This window comes from Anoplopoma fimbria, chromosome 18, assembly GCF_027596085.1.
Source record: "Anoplopoma fimbria isolate UVic2021 breed Golden Eagle Sablefish chromosome 18, Afim_UVic_2022, whole genome shotgun sequence".
Classification (NCBI taxonomy): Eukaryota; Metazoa; Chordata; class Actinopteri; order Perciformes; family Anoplopomatidae; genus Anoplopoma; species Anoplopoma fimbria.
In genome coordinates, this window is record NC_072466.1 from 4,964,950 (window position 1) to 4,981,846 (window position 16,897).

Here is a 16,897-nt window from a genome sequence, read left to right on the forward strand (position 1 = left end):
ACTTGTATCCTGTATCATCCCTCTATGCCGCATCGCTGACCAGACACCCTCGTTATCAAGTCCTCAAAGGTGGCAAGAATCCAGCTCCGTGATTGGCTGAGCTCGTTATCGACAGGATCCCGGAAAACATTGAAGGCATGGGAGTCATTAAAGTTTTACCTCTGAGCTTTTCAAAGCTTCATCTTGAGACCAGCGCAGTGTGAGATTTAAAGCAGGTTTTTTTTTTTTTTTTTTATTTCCACTGGCTGACATCACCGGGTGCAATTCCTGCAAGATCTCATTTGAATCCTTTGACGTCACCTCCTGGTTTAATTGGCGTTCTACATTTTTACTTACTACACACAGCTGTGCCATAACTAAAGAAATCAACTAATGACATCTCCCCTTTTAGCTATATGTAACTTGAGTTGTGTTTCACCACCAATGAATTAGAGGTGTATACTATTTTGAGGGGGTAATGTCAAAGCCTCTGCTACCTCTCCAGGAAAGTACTGAGATACTGAGACAGTAATACCATCGCTTGATTTGAAAGAGAGCAGTGATATAAATAGTTTGACCTTGAGAAACTCATAACCGATAATATCAACCTTGTATATAGTTTTGTGTTGAATTTAACTGTATCTATTTTGAAAATTGGCCTTGTTTTGCAGAAATCTTTGCAGCTAAGGGTAAAAGTTCAGTGTCAGTCGTGTCTCTAAATACAACGGTGGGAACTTCCTGTTTCAAAATAAGAGACTCAAGAGTATGAAAGAAGAACTGAGTCAGTTGTAAATATAGTCCTATTAGCCATTTGCAACTTGATTAATATTAATCTCTGTCCAGTCATTAGAGGTGTTAAATATTTTGAGTGGATAAAGTCAAGCCTTTGTCCCCTCTTTTGGAAAGTAAAAGACATATAATTGAGATACTGAGATAGTACTACCACTGGTAAAAGAGCAGTGATATAAATAGTTTGACCTTGAGAAACTGATAATATCCACCTTTTATACGACATATACTTCTTTGTTTAATTTACCAGTATCTATTTAGAACGTTTGCATCATTCAGAGAGGAAATGTTAGCAGCTGAGGCTTAAAGCTCTCAGTGTCAGTCGTGTCTCTAAATACAACGTATCAGGGGAAGCTTCCTGTTTCAGAATAAGAGAATCTGTGAAGAGCTGAGTCCGTTGTAAATATAGTTACTTTGACAAACCAATATTACGAGGTTTTGATAAATATCTCTTCCCCTTAACCAGGGTAGTTCAGACTTTTAATGTAAATAACTGGAATATCATAAATAATCTGCGTTTACATGTGTGACGTGGACAAACAGGAGTAAAGACCAGATGGGACCGGGTCTTCTGGACCCTTGCTGATCACTCAGGACCAGTTCATGTTCCAGCTTGTCTCTTTTTCCCTCTTTTAGTGCACCGTCTAGTTAGCAGACTTTTCTCTTCAATCAAGCCGTGCATCCTGACTCAGCTTAATTGTGAATCCCACTGTGTGTGTTTAATGCGTGTTTGTGGATGTGTGTGTGTTTGTTTGTTTGTAATTAAAGATAAGCCCTACACTGGCAGTAAATGGGTAAACTAAGTGTTACGTAATGAGCCTGGACAGCTTAGTTAACTTCTTTTACACCATTCAATAGTTATCAATCTTAGAGCTGATCAAACAGCATTTTTCATTGTTTCTTTCTGTTAAGGTGCAACATCGTTAATTGACTGGTTAATAGATTGTGTTTTTTATCTTCCATTCTTTTTAATTGTGACGCCAAACCAATCCATAAATCAATGTTCTTTCAGTCTATTACAGTGAGATTTAGTTGTGGTTTTCCACACATTACCTCTGTTGACTCACATATTTTGTATGTAAATTCACTAGACTGTGTTTTGTAGAAACCCCCAGGTATAACCTCCTCATTAGGCACAACCTACATAGATTAGACATAAACAAGAACAGTGTTTTGAGCCCAAAAATAACGTTAGTAATTAACATACTCACAGTGAAAACTCTAACAATGCTATTACCTCCGCTTTAGACGAAGCTGCAGCTTGCACATCGAGGGACCTGCTGGATATTAAAGCTGACTTGCCTGAGTCCTACTCTGCTAAGCTAAAGTGCTGCATAGTCTGTTCATGTACTGAATGTTTCTCCCCCCAATCATGACCATTATACTTCAGGATTTGAGGGACTTGATCTAGCAACTTTTGTCCGATAAGGAGCAGGAACAAGCAGTGCATTGGATTCAGAAAACAGTAGGATGTCACTGCGAGAGTTTTCACATTCACAGTGCTCCAACACTTCTTAGGGATCAGTGTGTTGAACATGTGCTTCACCTTAATCTTTGCAGGGAGTTGAAACATAGTGAGCCAACAACCTGACTACACTCTGCCAGATTTGTGAGCTGAGGCCACACCCTGAAAGAGGGAGGGATAACCTGATGAACCTGGAGGTTCCCTGAGTGCTACGTAGTGTTCTTGCTGCTGCACTGGGGTTGTTGCGCCAGAGGGACATTTGCTATCTTCCAGACCTAATGACATTTTGACTGGAGCCTGCTAGAGATGGTGGGGAAAAAAGTCTTGGTTCTGATTGTGGTCTTAATTTAACGACCCTCTACGCATCTTGTCGGCTGAGCAGAAGAACCTTAGAATCTCCAACACGCACCACATGAAATCACAGGTCGGTCCTCCTTCTTTATAGATGCTCTTCTAAGATGTTTGGGCCCCTAAAGTCTGCCAGAGGCTGGCAGAGGTAAGTTCATGTTGTTAGCTCTATGCTTTAACCGGTTCATGCCGGTTCTGTCGTCTCATCTATGCAAAATGCACTTGCAAGAAGGGAATTACAGACAGCAAGTTCCTGAAATGTAAGGTTTTAGTTGTGTTAAACCAGGATCACATAGAGAAAGACAGACAGAGAGACACAGAGAGACACAGAGAGAGAGAGACACAGAGAGAGAGAGAGAGAGAGAGAGAGAGAGAAAAAGAAAGAGAAAGCAGATTCCAGCTTTGCTTGAAGCTCGATGTCAACCAGGAGTCCTGAAAACCGACACCGCCATTATGTTTATACAGCAGCCTGGACTGGACAAACTTAACACTGGCTCTATGGTTTTTTTAACATTAGATGAAGATAGGAATTTGTACCGAAACTCAGTATTAAACAGGGCCCGTTGCTAAATAATTAGCATTGATAATCCCCGAAGCTGCTGGTGATTTTTACTAGCACTGTTAAATGTTAGGATGTAATTTATTATCACGCTGCAGCCAGCATCTCCTCAGCTCTCTGTGTCGGGGCTGAGCTCCTCCAACTACAAACACACACAAATACAAACGGAGCTAAGTAAGCATACAGAGCAAGTGTGAAGGTGTGAATAGTTCATAGATTAGACTCGAAAAACTAAAATGCACAGCTGATTTTGGTCATTCAACAAGGAGTATGAGAGGAAAAGCATCATGTCTTGTGGTTTCAGACCTCTACTTTTTGCACCACTCCAATGCTTTAATTCCACAGCTACAGGATAACTATTGTAAAGGGTTCAAGCTCAGACATCAGCAAGCATCTATACACTAAAATGTTCTCTAGCAGCTGCAGCAGAGCGTCTGTACTCTGACTGCTCAACACAGAAGTACATTTTCCATGGGGGTTAAATGAAGAAACCCCCCTTTTGCACACTTCATTTTATCGCCAAGAACCAGACTATGCTGACAAACTAAAAATGATATGGTCCCAGGTTGTAAGAGTGTCAATTATTTTCATGCAATTTCATAAACCACACCTTTATAGATGAATATGGTCCATGAGCGTAATATAATACACAGAAGCCTCTACAATCCAGGGACAAAGCCCAGATTAATAATGCATGGCCATAAATTCGGGACGCTCCTTGGTTAAAATTGCATTTTATGGTTCATTATCCCAAAAATATTGAAATTACTTGCAATCGATTGACAGTCAGTAAGCCTGCATGGGTCCAAGGTAGTTGCCCATGTTGAATTATTTTCAAAGTAAAGCTTTTTAAAATTTGTTTTGTTCACAATTTACAGAACACTTCACTTATATAGATGTTTTCTTTCTTACTTTATTGTTGGTCGTTGGTACTTTTAATATATTTATATAGTGTATTTACTCATATTTTCCACTACTTGTGCAAGAACCCAACAGTCCTTACTGTTCTTTACCTTTACCTGCTCAGCTTTGCTGTCCTTGTCACTAGATGTTTTTTTCTATTTCTGTGAATATACAGTACCAGTTAATCTGTCACACCAAAATATGGGCCGAAAGTAATCTTTTTTAAAACATGTATTCATTACTCTTGGCTTTCTCAAAGTGTTGAATTCCCTGTTTTCACCCTAGCTAGTGTTCATGTGTACAGTTTGGACACACCTTCTCATTCAACTACTTTGAAGAATCTAAAATATAAAACATATTCTGGTTTGTTGAGCATTTGTTTGTTTACCACATAATTCCATATGTGTCCCTTCATAGTTTGGACGTCTTCAATATTAATCTACACTGTAGAAAAAAATAAAAATAAAGAAAAACCAGTGAATAAGAAGGTGTGTCCAAACTTTTGACTGGTACTGTACATCAAAATCAAATACTTTACACGTGCACGCATAATAGGCAAAATAAAGCTAACTCTGATTCATAAATCTCTTGTTTGTGTTTTGGGGATCATGCATGACTATAAGGTAAATATCTCCATTGTGTTGTTGTACCTTTTGGCACGGATCCCTTTACAAGCAGGTCTTCCTGGTTTGAATCCCACTTATCAGACATGCGGGTTGGCAAACAGGTGCTCCCCAGTGCCAACCATCATCACCATGTCCATCTACACGTCCACCATCAAGAAAGTTACCAGGGTGGGTCCCAAAAGAGGCAAACACCCCCCATTCCCCTTGCAGATACGCGTGGATACCCCTTTAAAAGGCTCACCATGTTGCCATCACATGCTTCAGCACAGAAGTAGGATGAGGATGTTCCCTTGTTGTTATGTAAAAAAACACATTATTCTGTCTCTCTGTGCGTGTTTTTCTTAAACTGGAGACTTTATTGACTTTTTTTTTTTTTTTTTTTGGCGTGGCAGCAGACAAACCCCCACCCACCAACACCACCACACCAACACCACCACCACCACCACCACCAACACCCACCCTGCGTGTCCGCCCCGCAGACGCGTTGTGCGGGTATAGTTGTTGTTCAACACGCAGACTGGTGCGCAAAAAGCTGCGTGCGGTGTTAATGCCAAGTGGTGGATGTGTGCAGGCGACGGACTCAGAGAGGTTTACTGAATATATATATATATATATTTATATATGTATTTATATATTTATATATAAGAAGCAACCCCTTGGAAAGGAGTGCTGCGAGATCAGAGTTCTCCTCCTCTTCTTCTTCCTCCTCTTCTTCCTCTCGGTGATATTTTTCAGAAGAGGTTTTTCTTTTTTTTTTTTTTTTTTTTTTTTTTTGTGGCGACACATCGGCGACACATTTGTGTTTATTTCCTTTTCCCAGTTTGAGCTGCATCGGTGAACCAGTCGGACCAGGCTGACTTGACTTGCCTCACTAAGGCGTTTGGAGGAGGAAAAAAACGCACAAATAAAAAAACCAACACACAACCCCAAAAACAAGGTGCCCGGCTGTGTCCTCGCACCATTTGGGAGAAAAAAAAATCAGACGAGATAGAAAGAGAGAGAGAGAGAGAGAGCTGCGTTGAGGTAAGTAGCTGCTGCTCCACATTATCTTTCCCTCATTGCTTTATTTATTATTATAACATGTATTTTTTTATTCAGGCAGAGCAGAAAGGGTTGCATGGGCAGCTCTTCCTCTTTTTATTTTGTGTGCATGCATGCTTTTTTTTTTTAAATGTTGTATTATTTGTCATGTCTGGAGGACATTGCAGAGGCAGATAATGGCCATGGTGATGAAGGAGATTCCCAGGGAGTGGTACTCAGTCGGACTGGCCGTGTAATGTGTGTTATCATAGCCTCCCCCTCCTCCTCCTCCTCCTCCTCTTTCTCTATCTCTCTCCTCTCTCCCCCCATCACCTCCACCTCCTCCTCCAGCAGCAGCAGCAGCAGCAGCCTCCAAAGTGTAATGTCAAAGCGATAATAGTGCTTTGTCCGCGGGAATGGACTGAAACAAGGTCAAGTAAAGGGACACAGCAGCCTGAAAGCTCACTAATATCATTATTTTGGTTGGATGGATGGATGTGGAGGTGCTCACCTGGATATATGTGTGTGTGTGTGTGTGTGTGTGTGTGTGTGTGTGTGTGTGTGTGTGTGTGTGTGTGTGTGTGTGTGTACAAGGGGTTACAAACTTTACAGCATATAAGCATGTGGCATTTCTTGGTGGTATCTATATATATATATATATGTGAATATTTGTTTTGCTCTTCGCGTGTGATTCCTATTGGGCCTTTTAAATGTCTACTAATATTTAAACACCACTTTAAACTCATAGAAGGAATTAAGAGTCATAGGTGTAATTTAAGTGTGTTGCTCTGCTCAGGTGAACGAGGAGAGGCGTCACAAAATGCCAACGCAATTAGCCCACATCAAAAGTTGGCCAATTAGGTCATAAGGCAGTGACGGATGATACAAATATGACATCATAGATAAACCTCCCGAGGCGTGGGCAGTGAGTGGGTGATCTTTGGCAGGAGAAAATAAAAGTGGCAATAAAAAAGGCTTTTTAATTGAGTGAAGTCCTTTTTTATGGTCAGATTAAAATGAAACATTGACCAGACACTTTAATGTGAAATCTGCCAGGTGTACACATTTAGATGCCTGTCAATCAGTATGTGAATACCACAGATGTATAAAGATACAGAGTGTGTGTGTTGACAGTTTCCTGTTTGTGCAGATTTTAAATTTACTGTAATCTGGAATTAAATGCGATCCTGTGCATTTAACTGTACTTGTTATCTGATCTGGATCCAGTTTTACAATAGCTGCGTGTCCCTTTTTAATACTTGCAATTCATGCACTTTTAATATTGGGATAGTGCATCAGAAACCCATGTTTAAATATTTTATTAGCAGCGGTGGAAGAAGAGTTCAGATCCTTTTTAACTAAAGCAAAAGTACAAATGCTATATACACATATTATAGGGCTGCACAATTACTTGTATCCAAATTGCATGAAGGCCTACTGCGGTTTTCACATGGCAGGAGGTGAAACGTCCAGCAGAGACGTACAGACTTAGAAAAACATCTTTCTTTTGGTACAGATCTCCCTATAAAACATATAAAAAAATCTCACATCTTAAAATTCAAGTGTAAGCCTTTTTTTATTGCAGCAACAAATTGGTGAAAAATTAAACAGGAATCAAATTTCCAGTATATAATGTATATAGTTTATTAACATAGACCTGAATTGAATAGATCGGTCCCGTTGTCATGGATACCTGGTCCAGCTATTGGAGTCAGTAACGGCCTGATATCTGATATAGGTAAAGGTATACTTTACTTATAGTGAGGTCATTAAGTTAACCTGAGGGCCAGGCCCTTCTAAAGGGTCACAAGATACATCAGAAGGGTCATGAATTGATTAATGAATCAGGAACAAAGAAAAGCAGAAACTTTCTGCCATACAAATGTCATATAATTAAATCAGTTTTTGTCCGTTAGAATTAATCGATGCCTTAATGTGAAATACTTTGGATAATCAGTTGCCTTTTTAATAACTCTGCTCCCACAAGACTAATAAAATGTAACTGGAGTGTTTTTCAGTTTGACTGAACAGTTGTTGATTCAACTTAATATATTTAACAAACTTGTTTTCTCAAGTTCAGTGAAATTTAACTCACTTTTTATTTTGGAAACTCAAAAGACGGCTTCAAATGAATCAGTCTAAGTTTAGTTAAGTCACATTTCTAATATGAAAGAGGAACATACCTGTTTTATATTGAATACACAAACCTCATAATTGTATTTGAGTAGATGCACTAAGTAACTTTCCACTACTTCGGATCAATCACAAAACTAAATGAAATCTTAATGTCAGAGCTCAGTTTAAGGAGAAGTTTATAACTCATTAGTGTTCTTTCTCTGTTTTAATAATCTCTACTAACCACCTTTAATTATTAGCTCTTGTTCACACATAAAGGACTCGCTCCTCTTTTTCTGCCAAGTCTCCTTTTTTCAGTGCCACCATGAGACTGTCCTGCAGTGTAAATGAGGAGACTCTTTGACACACCAGTGTATTGTAGTTGAACATTAATCTTCTGGAGTTTCTTCAGCAGACTTATACTTCACCAAGCAGCTCCTCTTTACCACATGTTCTCTCTGATCCAACAAACCGCACCCCAACCTCACTAAGACATCATAAATGTCATAAAAGTTATTATATAGAAGTGTTCAAATGACTCCCACCTAGACCCGTCATTAAATAGCCATACAGGACTAATAACTGAGCCATTACTGTGAAGGCAATCCACTGTGAATTATCAATGGACCTCTGCCAACATACAAATGAAATGCTTAAATCATCACTGAGATACAGGCCTTTAGAGGAGCTTCTGGATTAGTGGTATATTTGGGATATTTAAATGGTCTGTGCCTATTTTCATTTATTGTTTTTTTTCACTTCAGTTGTGCAAATCTTGCGCAACACTTTGGTCTAATTAGACTTTTCTGCAATGTTCAACAGAAACTACAGTGATATTTCTACGAGTTGCACAAATCTGAGGCAGGGGTGGATTTTAATTTAGCACTCAAGTACTGCAAATAAGTACCAATCTGAGGCACTTGTACTTTACTTGTTTTTCTATTTTATGCTACTTAATACTTCTACTCCACTACATATCAGATGGAATTGTTTTAGCCTACTTTTTTTACTAGAAATGTAGTTTTCAAAATAAGATATTACATCTAAAACAATGTGATAAGCTTATAAAATATTCAAAAAAGTAGCGTCAGTAAGTACTTTAATTTTCATACTTTAAGTAAAATCTGCTGATAATACCAATGTACACAAATAATCTAACTTTGCCCACAATTCTGAAAACTTTAGGTCATGTACCAGCATAAAGAATAAAACAAACAAAACTTCCACCATTTCATTGTTTCTTAAATAGAAATTATAAACAAAAGAGGACTAAAATCTTAAGGATCGCCACTTTAAGTAAAGATTTTGAGTAATTCTTCCACCACTGCAATCAGGTGTGATGTTGGATTGTTTAGTTGATTTTGAACAAAACAAAAAAATGATACTATAAGATGAAACCTATGGCCATTGTACACCTCGACTACTCATTTAATTCTAAGTAACAAAGTAAAACACAACTCCATTTAAAGGTGCGACATTCAGGATTGGGAGCATTTTGATTGCCTCTCAATGGTTCTCAACATGGCAACAACTGAGCTGGCGGCTCATAGCTAATGATGCTAGCAGCGCAAATAGTGCAATCTACAGCAAAAGTGCTGACAGAGCTAACAGTCTCTACCTGAGGGGGAACCGAAGGGGCGGGTACTACGCTTGAGCAATCACGGACATGCTCACATGCACTAACACGCACTAACATGCACTAACATGCACGTTAAGTACGGCCCGACTATGTTAATAGAATGAGAGCGGCTTCATTCTCTGCTCTGGTAGACGTTACTCCACTATATCCTCCCATAGCAAAAAGTTGTCTGCTGCTAAAATGAACGCTCTGAATCTATTGCACCTTTTTAAAGAATTATGATCTGACTGCACATTTCATTTTATTAGAGTGTGACACCAAATCAAATATTGTGTGCATCCCTGTGTGTTTGAGCAGCCTCGTATACGCGCACCTTCCGACGATAAAGCAAGATTAGCGTCGTGGTTGCTGGGTTTCATCGGATCACGGCTTGTTTATGTTCCTTCACTGTCATTGTCCTGAAGAAACCGGGTTACTAGACACCGGGTTTCTTTTCACGTCTCTGAAATTAATCCCATCAACTGGACACATTTCTATAAGAAATTCTAGAGCTGACCTTGTGAATAACATGAAATCTTAACATGCGTGGCACATTCCTGTCATGGTGTTATATGCTGAATTTGATAATTAACCCGTGGTGGCCCTCTAAGTAGAAGCTCTGCCCTGATTATTCAATTAATTTTCGATGCCCTGCCACGCTCCTTGTCCACAGTAGCTGTGAAGCTTTCATGTCTGCTCTCAGCTTGAAGCCGGAGTTGAGATGTAGGACACCTGAATGAAGAATGTTAGTTATACTGAATACGTGTGTAGTGCTTGAGGGCAGCAGATGAATGTGTGGTTGTGAGGTTGGATCGCCTCTGTGTGTCACTGTCAGTGATACATCTCTGCTTATCTTTGTTAGAAACCTGAATAACAAACATTCACCACGCATTTTCCCAATTCTATATCTTGGGGATTTTTATTTCACCATCAATATGAATCTAACATGTTAGAAATAATAATCAGTTTCCGTCACGATACAAAGAGAGAAAGTCATCTTGTGCTTTTGACTCTTAGCTGTCATACTCTTTTCATAGGTTTGGGCGATACGGCCAAAATCTTCTACGCTGATATTGATCATTTTATGTTTCAATAACGATATATATATCATGATATACCAAATATCCTCATACAACGGTTTGTATGATATCTTACGAATAGTTTCTCCTCATTTTTTGTGCGTTTTCTTACAAAAGTCAGCAAAACGTGTCAGTTTCTGCTCGTTACATGCATTATTTTCAAAATAAACTTCCGTCTTCACATGAAGCAACTTAGTTTGGTTCGGGAGAAGATTGGGAAATACTTATTTAGGTTTAGGAAAATAAATGCCATTACTGAAGCACGCAAGTTAAGTGACAAATAAAAAAATGACTTTTTGTTGGTTGAAAGATCGCTAGTTGTTGAACCCATCCAGTTCCCTTACCCCCCTGCCTTGTGTTGGCTTTTACACTCTTTATGCTTCCTCGTTCAAGAGTACATAGATTAAGTATGAAATAATTTTGTGGGATATCTACGAATTTAGGGCTGCACGGTGGTGTAGTGGTTAGCACTGTCGCCTCACAGCAAGAGGGGCCCGGGTTCATTTCCCGGGCTAGACAACCTTCTGTGTGGAGTTTGCATGTTCTCCCCGTGTCAGCGTGGGTTCTCTCCGGGTTCTCCGGCTTCCTCCCACAGTCCAAAGACATGCAGCTTAGGTGCATTGAAGACTCTAAATTGCCCGTAGGTGTGGATGTGAGTGTGAATGGTTGTTTGTCTCTATATGTCAGCCCTGCGACAGACTGGAGACCTGTCCAGGGTGTACCCTGCCTTCACCCATTGACAGCTGGGATCGGCTCCAGCACCCCTGCGACCCTTAACTGGATAAGCAGGTTACGGAAGATGGATGGATGGATCTACGAATTTAGGCATAGGTATAACTACGGATGCTGCTGAATGAAACCAACCTGCGATATAGCATGTTTTCTGGAAATTCAATGAATAAATAGTCTTTATTAAATAAGCATATGGTTTTGTATACTGTTGTGAATGAAATACTTGACAAATTACAATTGTTTTCTAATTTAAATAAGAGCTTTAGTGCGTAAAAACCAGATTTTCTGAAATTTTGGAGTTAATATATGCTACTCAATATCAATTTTGACAGCGTAATTGCAATAAATATTATCATCACAATATGATTCCATTGTAAGAAGATAAATATACAATGTGTTTTTTTTAAAATGTCTTTAGGCTGTAAACATTGCATAATTTAACACAACAAATTATTCTTTAGTAAACAGATTTGTCTTCATCAAAAAGTTTTGAGGGAAGCGCCTCCTTGGAGTACAATTGAAGCACTTTTGTAACAGCTGCAGGCTTTTGAAGCTCAGTTTGTCTCCGTTAGCGTCTCTTGACTGTTAAATGTGAATCATTGAATGAGGAAACCGAAAACTTTAACTTTAAGATGATTCTCCTCGCAAAGTCTGTCTTTAAGTATGAAACATTCCAACCTTGTAGACTTTAAAGGTGGCTGTTGTGTCTTCACAGAGTACAAAGGATTCACAGTTTTTAAGTTTACTGTAGAAAATAAATCCAAGAGACAAACAGACATGCTGTACTTTTGCTGACTTGTTCAAGATTTCTTCTCATTTCTGTTTGTGTCCTGGCTGTGATGCAAGAGGGTGGATCTGAGCATTACAGAACCAAATAAGATATTTTTAGGCAACCAAAATGTTACACTTCACTTTCATGAATTGAAAAAAACACTCCTTCTAAGCGAAAACACAGACAACTCTCAGACCGGACAACGCCTGTGGTTATGACCTGTCAATCAAAGTAAGCCCCGCCCTAAAGCTGCTCTGCTTTATCATCCATGTTACTCTAAATTGACCATTATTTAATAAATGAACATCATGCTGTATTGAAGAAGACCTGAAACTAGCGATTTAGACCATAAACTCATGTTTACAATGTTTACTGAGGTAATAAATCAAGTTCTATACAATTGACCTTTTGCTTAGTCCCGCCCCTGGAATGCAGACTGGCCAATCATAGCGTAGCATCGGCCAGCCCCGACCCAACTGAGCTATGTACGCTCGCTTTTTCAGGCTGGCTGGTTGGAAAAAGATGTATGTTTCTAAAACATTTCGTTTCTACGTAAAAACCTGTTGAAGGGTCAGTTGTGCATCTTTTTTCAACCAGAGGAGTCGCCCCCTGCTGACCATTAGAAGGTCAGGTTGCCGCCCGGTTTAATGTCTTCTTTCTTTACGGTGAAGTAAAGGATTTTTCTGTCCACTTGGAGAAAGCTGAACAAGCTGAGGACACAACATTTTATCACCTCATAAAGTTGTAACATGATAGCAAATTAGATGTTTATTTGGATTTAACTATTCAGGCGAAGGAGGCTTTGCAGCTATTTTGCCACAGTTTGACATTTTTGTTAGGTTTTTCCCCAAGTAGTTGCTGTCATAAATTCCCGACTGAATAAACAGCTGTTCAGACTTGGTTGCTTGTGGATACAGTCGGAACGATATGACATGAAGGCATGAATAAATTTGCAGTGTCCATAATGATTCCCATTTTAGATATTTAACGTTCAATATGTTCAGCTAGTTTTTTACTCATAGGACAGATTTAAGGGCTGGAAAACAAACTTAGGGTTACAGTTGGTGAAGATGATCACATCTTTGTTTGTTGAGGCAAATAAGTGACAAGTTGTTAATGTAACAATAGAGCTGATTGGCTCAGTTTGGTATTGAGTATTTGGCATTTTTCACTGTGACACTTCAGTTTCTTTCTCTAGAACCACAAAAAGGTTCGGCCTCTGACGGGCACGTTTTTGAAGAGTTTGAATTGATGTAATAACAGTTCCTTCAACTGTATAATTTGGCCCTTTCATCACCATTTCTTTCCATTTAAAAGGGTTTTGAATACTGCAGGTAGCAAAGTGGCTGCTTTCATTAATGTCAGGTTGGTATTCTTCGAATGTCAAAAAAAAAGAAGCTTTTTAAACCTTTCGGGAACAAGAAAAAAACCAACACAGAAATGCTCTTTACGTGTCAGTTGCAATTAAAACGGCTATACCGAATATTTTGTGGAGCTTTTAAGTGGTGGTGTGCATGAAGTGTTAAAAGGGTAAACATCACCCTGCTATTTTCAGATGCCAGTTCTCTGATGCCACTTTTATGGCTATAATGACAGACAAGGTTAAAAATGGGTAACTGAGGAGTTTCAAATGTTAGTATTTATTTCTTCTAATTTACACGTAGCAGGTGATTTATCAGATTATTGCCAAACAGTGTTGACAGGCAGGATCTGGAATGAGATAAGTAAAGTTGCAGCATGAGCAGTGTTGCGACATGAAGGGTGTCTTTGAAGTATTCAAACGAGGCAGTGCTGTGTGTGAGCATCACGGCAATGTGGAAATGAAGACCTGTCTTTATGTTGCTGCTCTTTATTAAAGTAACTTCTGTGCTTCAGACCCTCATCGCTCCACATCCTATAAACCTCAGTCAGTCTAACTGTTATCACAAAGCTGAATCATTTATCCAAAGTAGTGATGTATACATTTCAGGTACTTATTATTTACTTAAAAATCTCCATTTTCTGCTACTGTATTCTTCTTTAGACAGTAGAAGTGTAAAGTACTTATATTACTACTACTTCATACTTCTATATAAGTATGTGAAACGTAGTGTATAGTTATTTCTAAGAGTGTTCCAAACAGGTTCTTCCTGAAGGACTGATGTTCTACCTTGAAACTTTTGCTTCTGAAGAACCCTTTTTTTTTTTTTTTTTTTTTTGAACAAAGGGTTTTTTCAAGAGTTATTTGTAAGACTAAGGGTTCAGTTAAAAACCTGTTTCATCCAAAGAACCCTTTTTGGAGGAAAGAGTTCTCCAAGGATTGTTCAAAGCATGGGTGTTAAAAGGGAGCGCCCACAACAGAACCACACCCCCCCCCAAAAAAAACTGTGAGTGTGAACCACGATTGTTGTGGGTTGAGCTGCACCACATAAGCCCGGGCCCTTCAGGGCTCTAGATGAAACCTTGGAATATGAAAGGTTTCTCAGTTGAACCACCTGGTTGGATTCTAGATGAAACCTTTGGAATATAAAGGGTGTTCTTGGTGTAAGATAAACCCTAGGGATACAAAAGGGTTCTCTGTAGAACCCCTTTGCTGGATTCTAGATGAAGCACTTGGAATATATACGGGTTCGAGGTAGAACCTGTGAAGCTTTCACAGAAGGTTCTAGGAATAACCTTTTATGCTGGGCACAATGTAGAACCAGGCGGCAACTTCCGGTTCTGCCGAGTGAAGTTTCTTAAAACATGCATTCTCTCTACTGACCAGCAGGGGGCGACTCCTCCATTTGCAAAAGAAAGTCTGGTTGTATAGAAGTCTATGAGAAAATGACTCTACTTCTCTCTTGATTTATTCCCTCAGTAAACATTGTAAACATGAGTTTATGGTCTAAATCTCTGGTTTCAAGTCTTCTTCAATACAGCATGATGTTCATTTAGTAAATTATGCTCCATTTTCAAATCAAATAGACCATAAAGTGGAGTATGATTTAGGGCGATCTTGCTCTGATTGACTGGCTCTGTGTTTCAAGATAGCAACGACAAAATCGCAAGACTACTTCTTATATACAGTCTATGGGTAGAACTCTCTGAAAGGGTTTCAAGTGAACTCTTATAAAAGGTTCTACCAGGAACCAAAAAGAGTTATCCTATGAGTACAAACCGAAGAACCCTAATAGATAGTTGGCACCTTTATTTTCTTATAACTCTTAAGAATGAGATATGGAACTTTTGTACTTAACTACATTTATTTGACATATTTAGTTACATTGTAGATTATGACACATACAAATTATATGGAGGGCCACAGCTGTAATTAAGGACACTGAGGTCATGTCCTTGGTATTCACTGTGGGAGGCCTGGGAGCGAGTTTACATACTACAATTAGAAATATACACATTACGTGCATCTTCTAGGTAGATAAAAATGAATACATTCAAATGTGACTAAGTGGATTCAGATTATTGCCACTAGCATTTTATTATTGGCTTAAAAACATCATTTTGACTTTGAATATGACTGAATAGGAAACTGAATAAGTCAAATTCAGTGTGGTAGACCGGCTTAACCGAAACCAAGTCATGACCAAGACCAGAGTGTGTCCAGACCGAGACAAGACCAAGACTTTGAGGGGTTAAGACCAAGTCAAGGCCTGACCAGCGAGAGTCCAACACTGCAGGATACACTTCACATAAAATTCCACGTTTCAATAAAAACACCCACAGAAAACAAAGGAAGACTCTTCTTCTTTCACCTCTTTAATTGCCGTATAAGCCGTACAAGTGTACCATGAGAAATGTATTGATAAATAATTAAAGGGCATTGCAGAGGTGGAGTTAATGTGTGGAAATGTTCCTTAGTTTTCGAGGAGCAAACAACTGAAACGATGCACAGGCAATTTAGTTGGTCTTTTATATAAAATCCTGAGTCCTCTTCATCCGAGACAAAAGCGAAAAAAAATGTGGTCGACTAAGATTTGGAGTACTGCAACAAATCCATCAAATCCATATAATTACAGAATGTTAGAGACTTAAGAGCTGCTGATGGAAGGGAGACGATACGGACCTTATATTGAATAAATGTCAGATATGATTATGATTAAACGATGTAACAGAAGCTCCATAAGGTGAATAATTAGCTCCACTTCCACCAGCTACAACACATGCATAATGAATTTGTTATTTTTGATACTTGCATTTTGTTGACAATACTCCTGTTGCTGCCAAAAATGAATGACTTTTGTGTGAAGTTGTGTCATGGTATGGCATTACTACCTTTAGTTAGTTAGTTTTGTATTTGACAGGACTGTTAGGCCTTTTAGTGGGAACATGAGCCCCCTTTCATGTGGTCATTTTGGTGGTTGCCCTTGATGTGTAGTCTAGTTGGTTCATCTTTGTTCTAGGGAAGCACCGATATCCCACATTTGTCTGATACCAACTCATCTATATATATAATTTATTAGAATTTGAATGACTCATTAAGTTTTTCCAGTTTGTTGCTTCATTAAAAGGTTCATTCTTATATTGTAATCCCTGATAATTATAATTCGCTGGCATACAATGCATTATTTTAATAATATATAACAATTTCAGTGATTTTCTATGTATTTATTTGTGACATTTTGCTTGATAAAGTTAAAAAAGTAATGTTTAAAGCCTTATATTTCCTTAAACATAAAAGGAATGATCCCAGTATTTTGCACACAGTGAGACATACAGCTTATTAATAAAACACTTGCATAACATCGGTTATTGGTATCGGGCGAAACCCAAAACTCAAGAAAAGTCAGATCGGTCCATCGCTATTGGTTCCAGTCCCAGCTAGAGAGTTTAATAAAACCTCTATTTGATTGTGACTTTAATAAAATACTGATATTACAGTACATTACATTACATTACATTACATTAGCAGACGC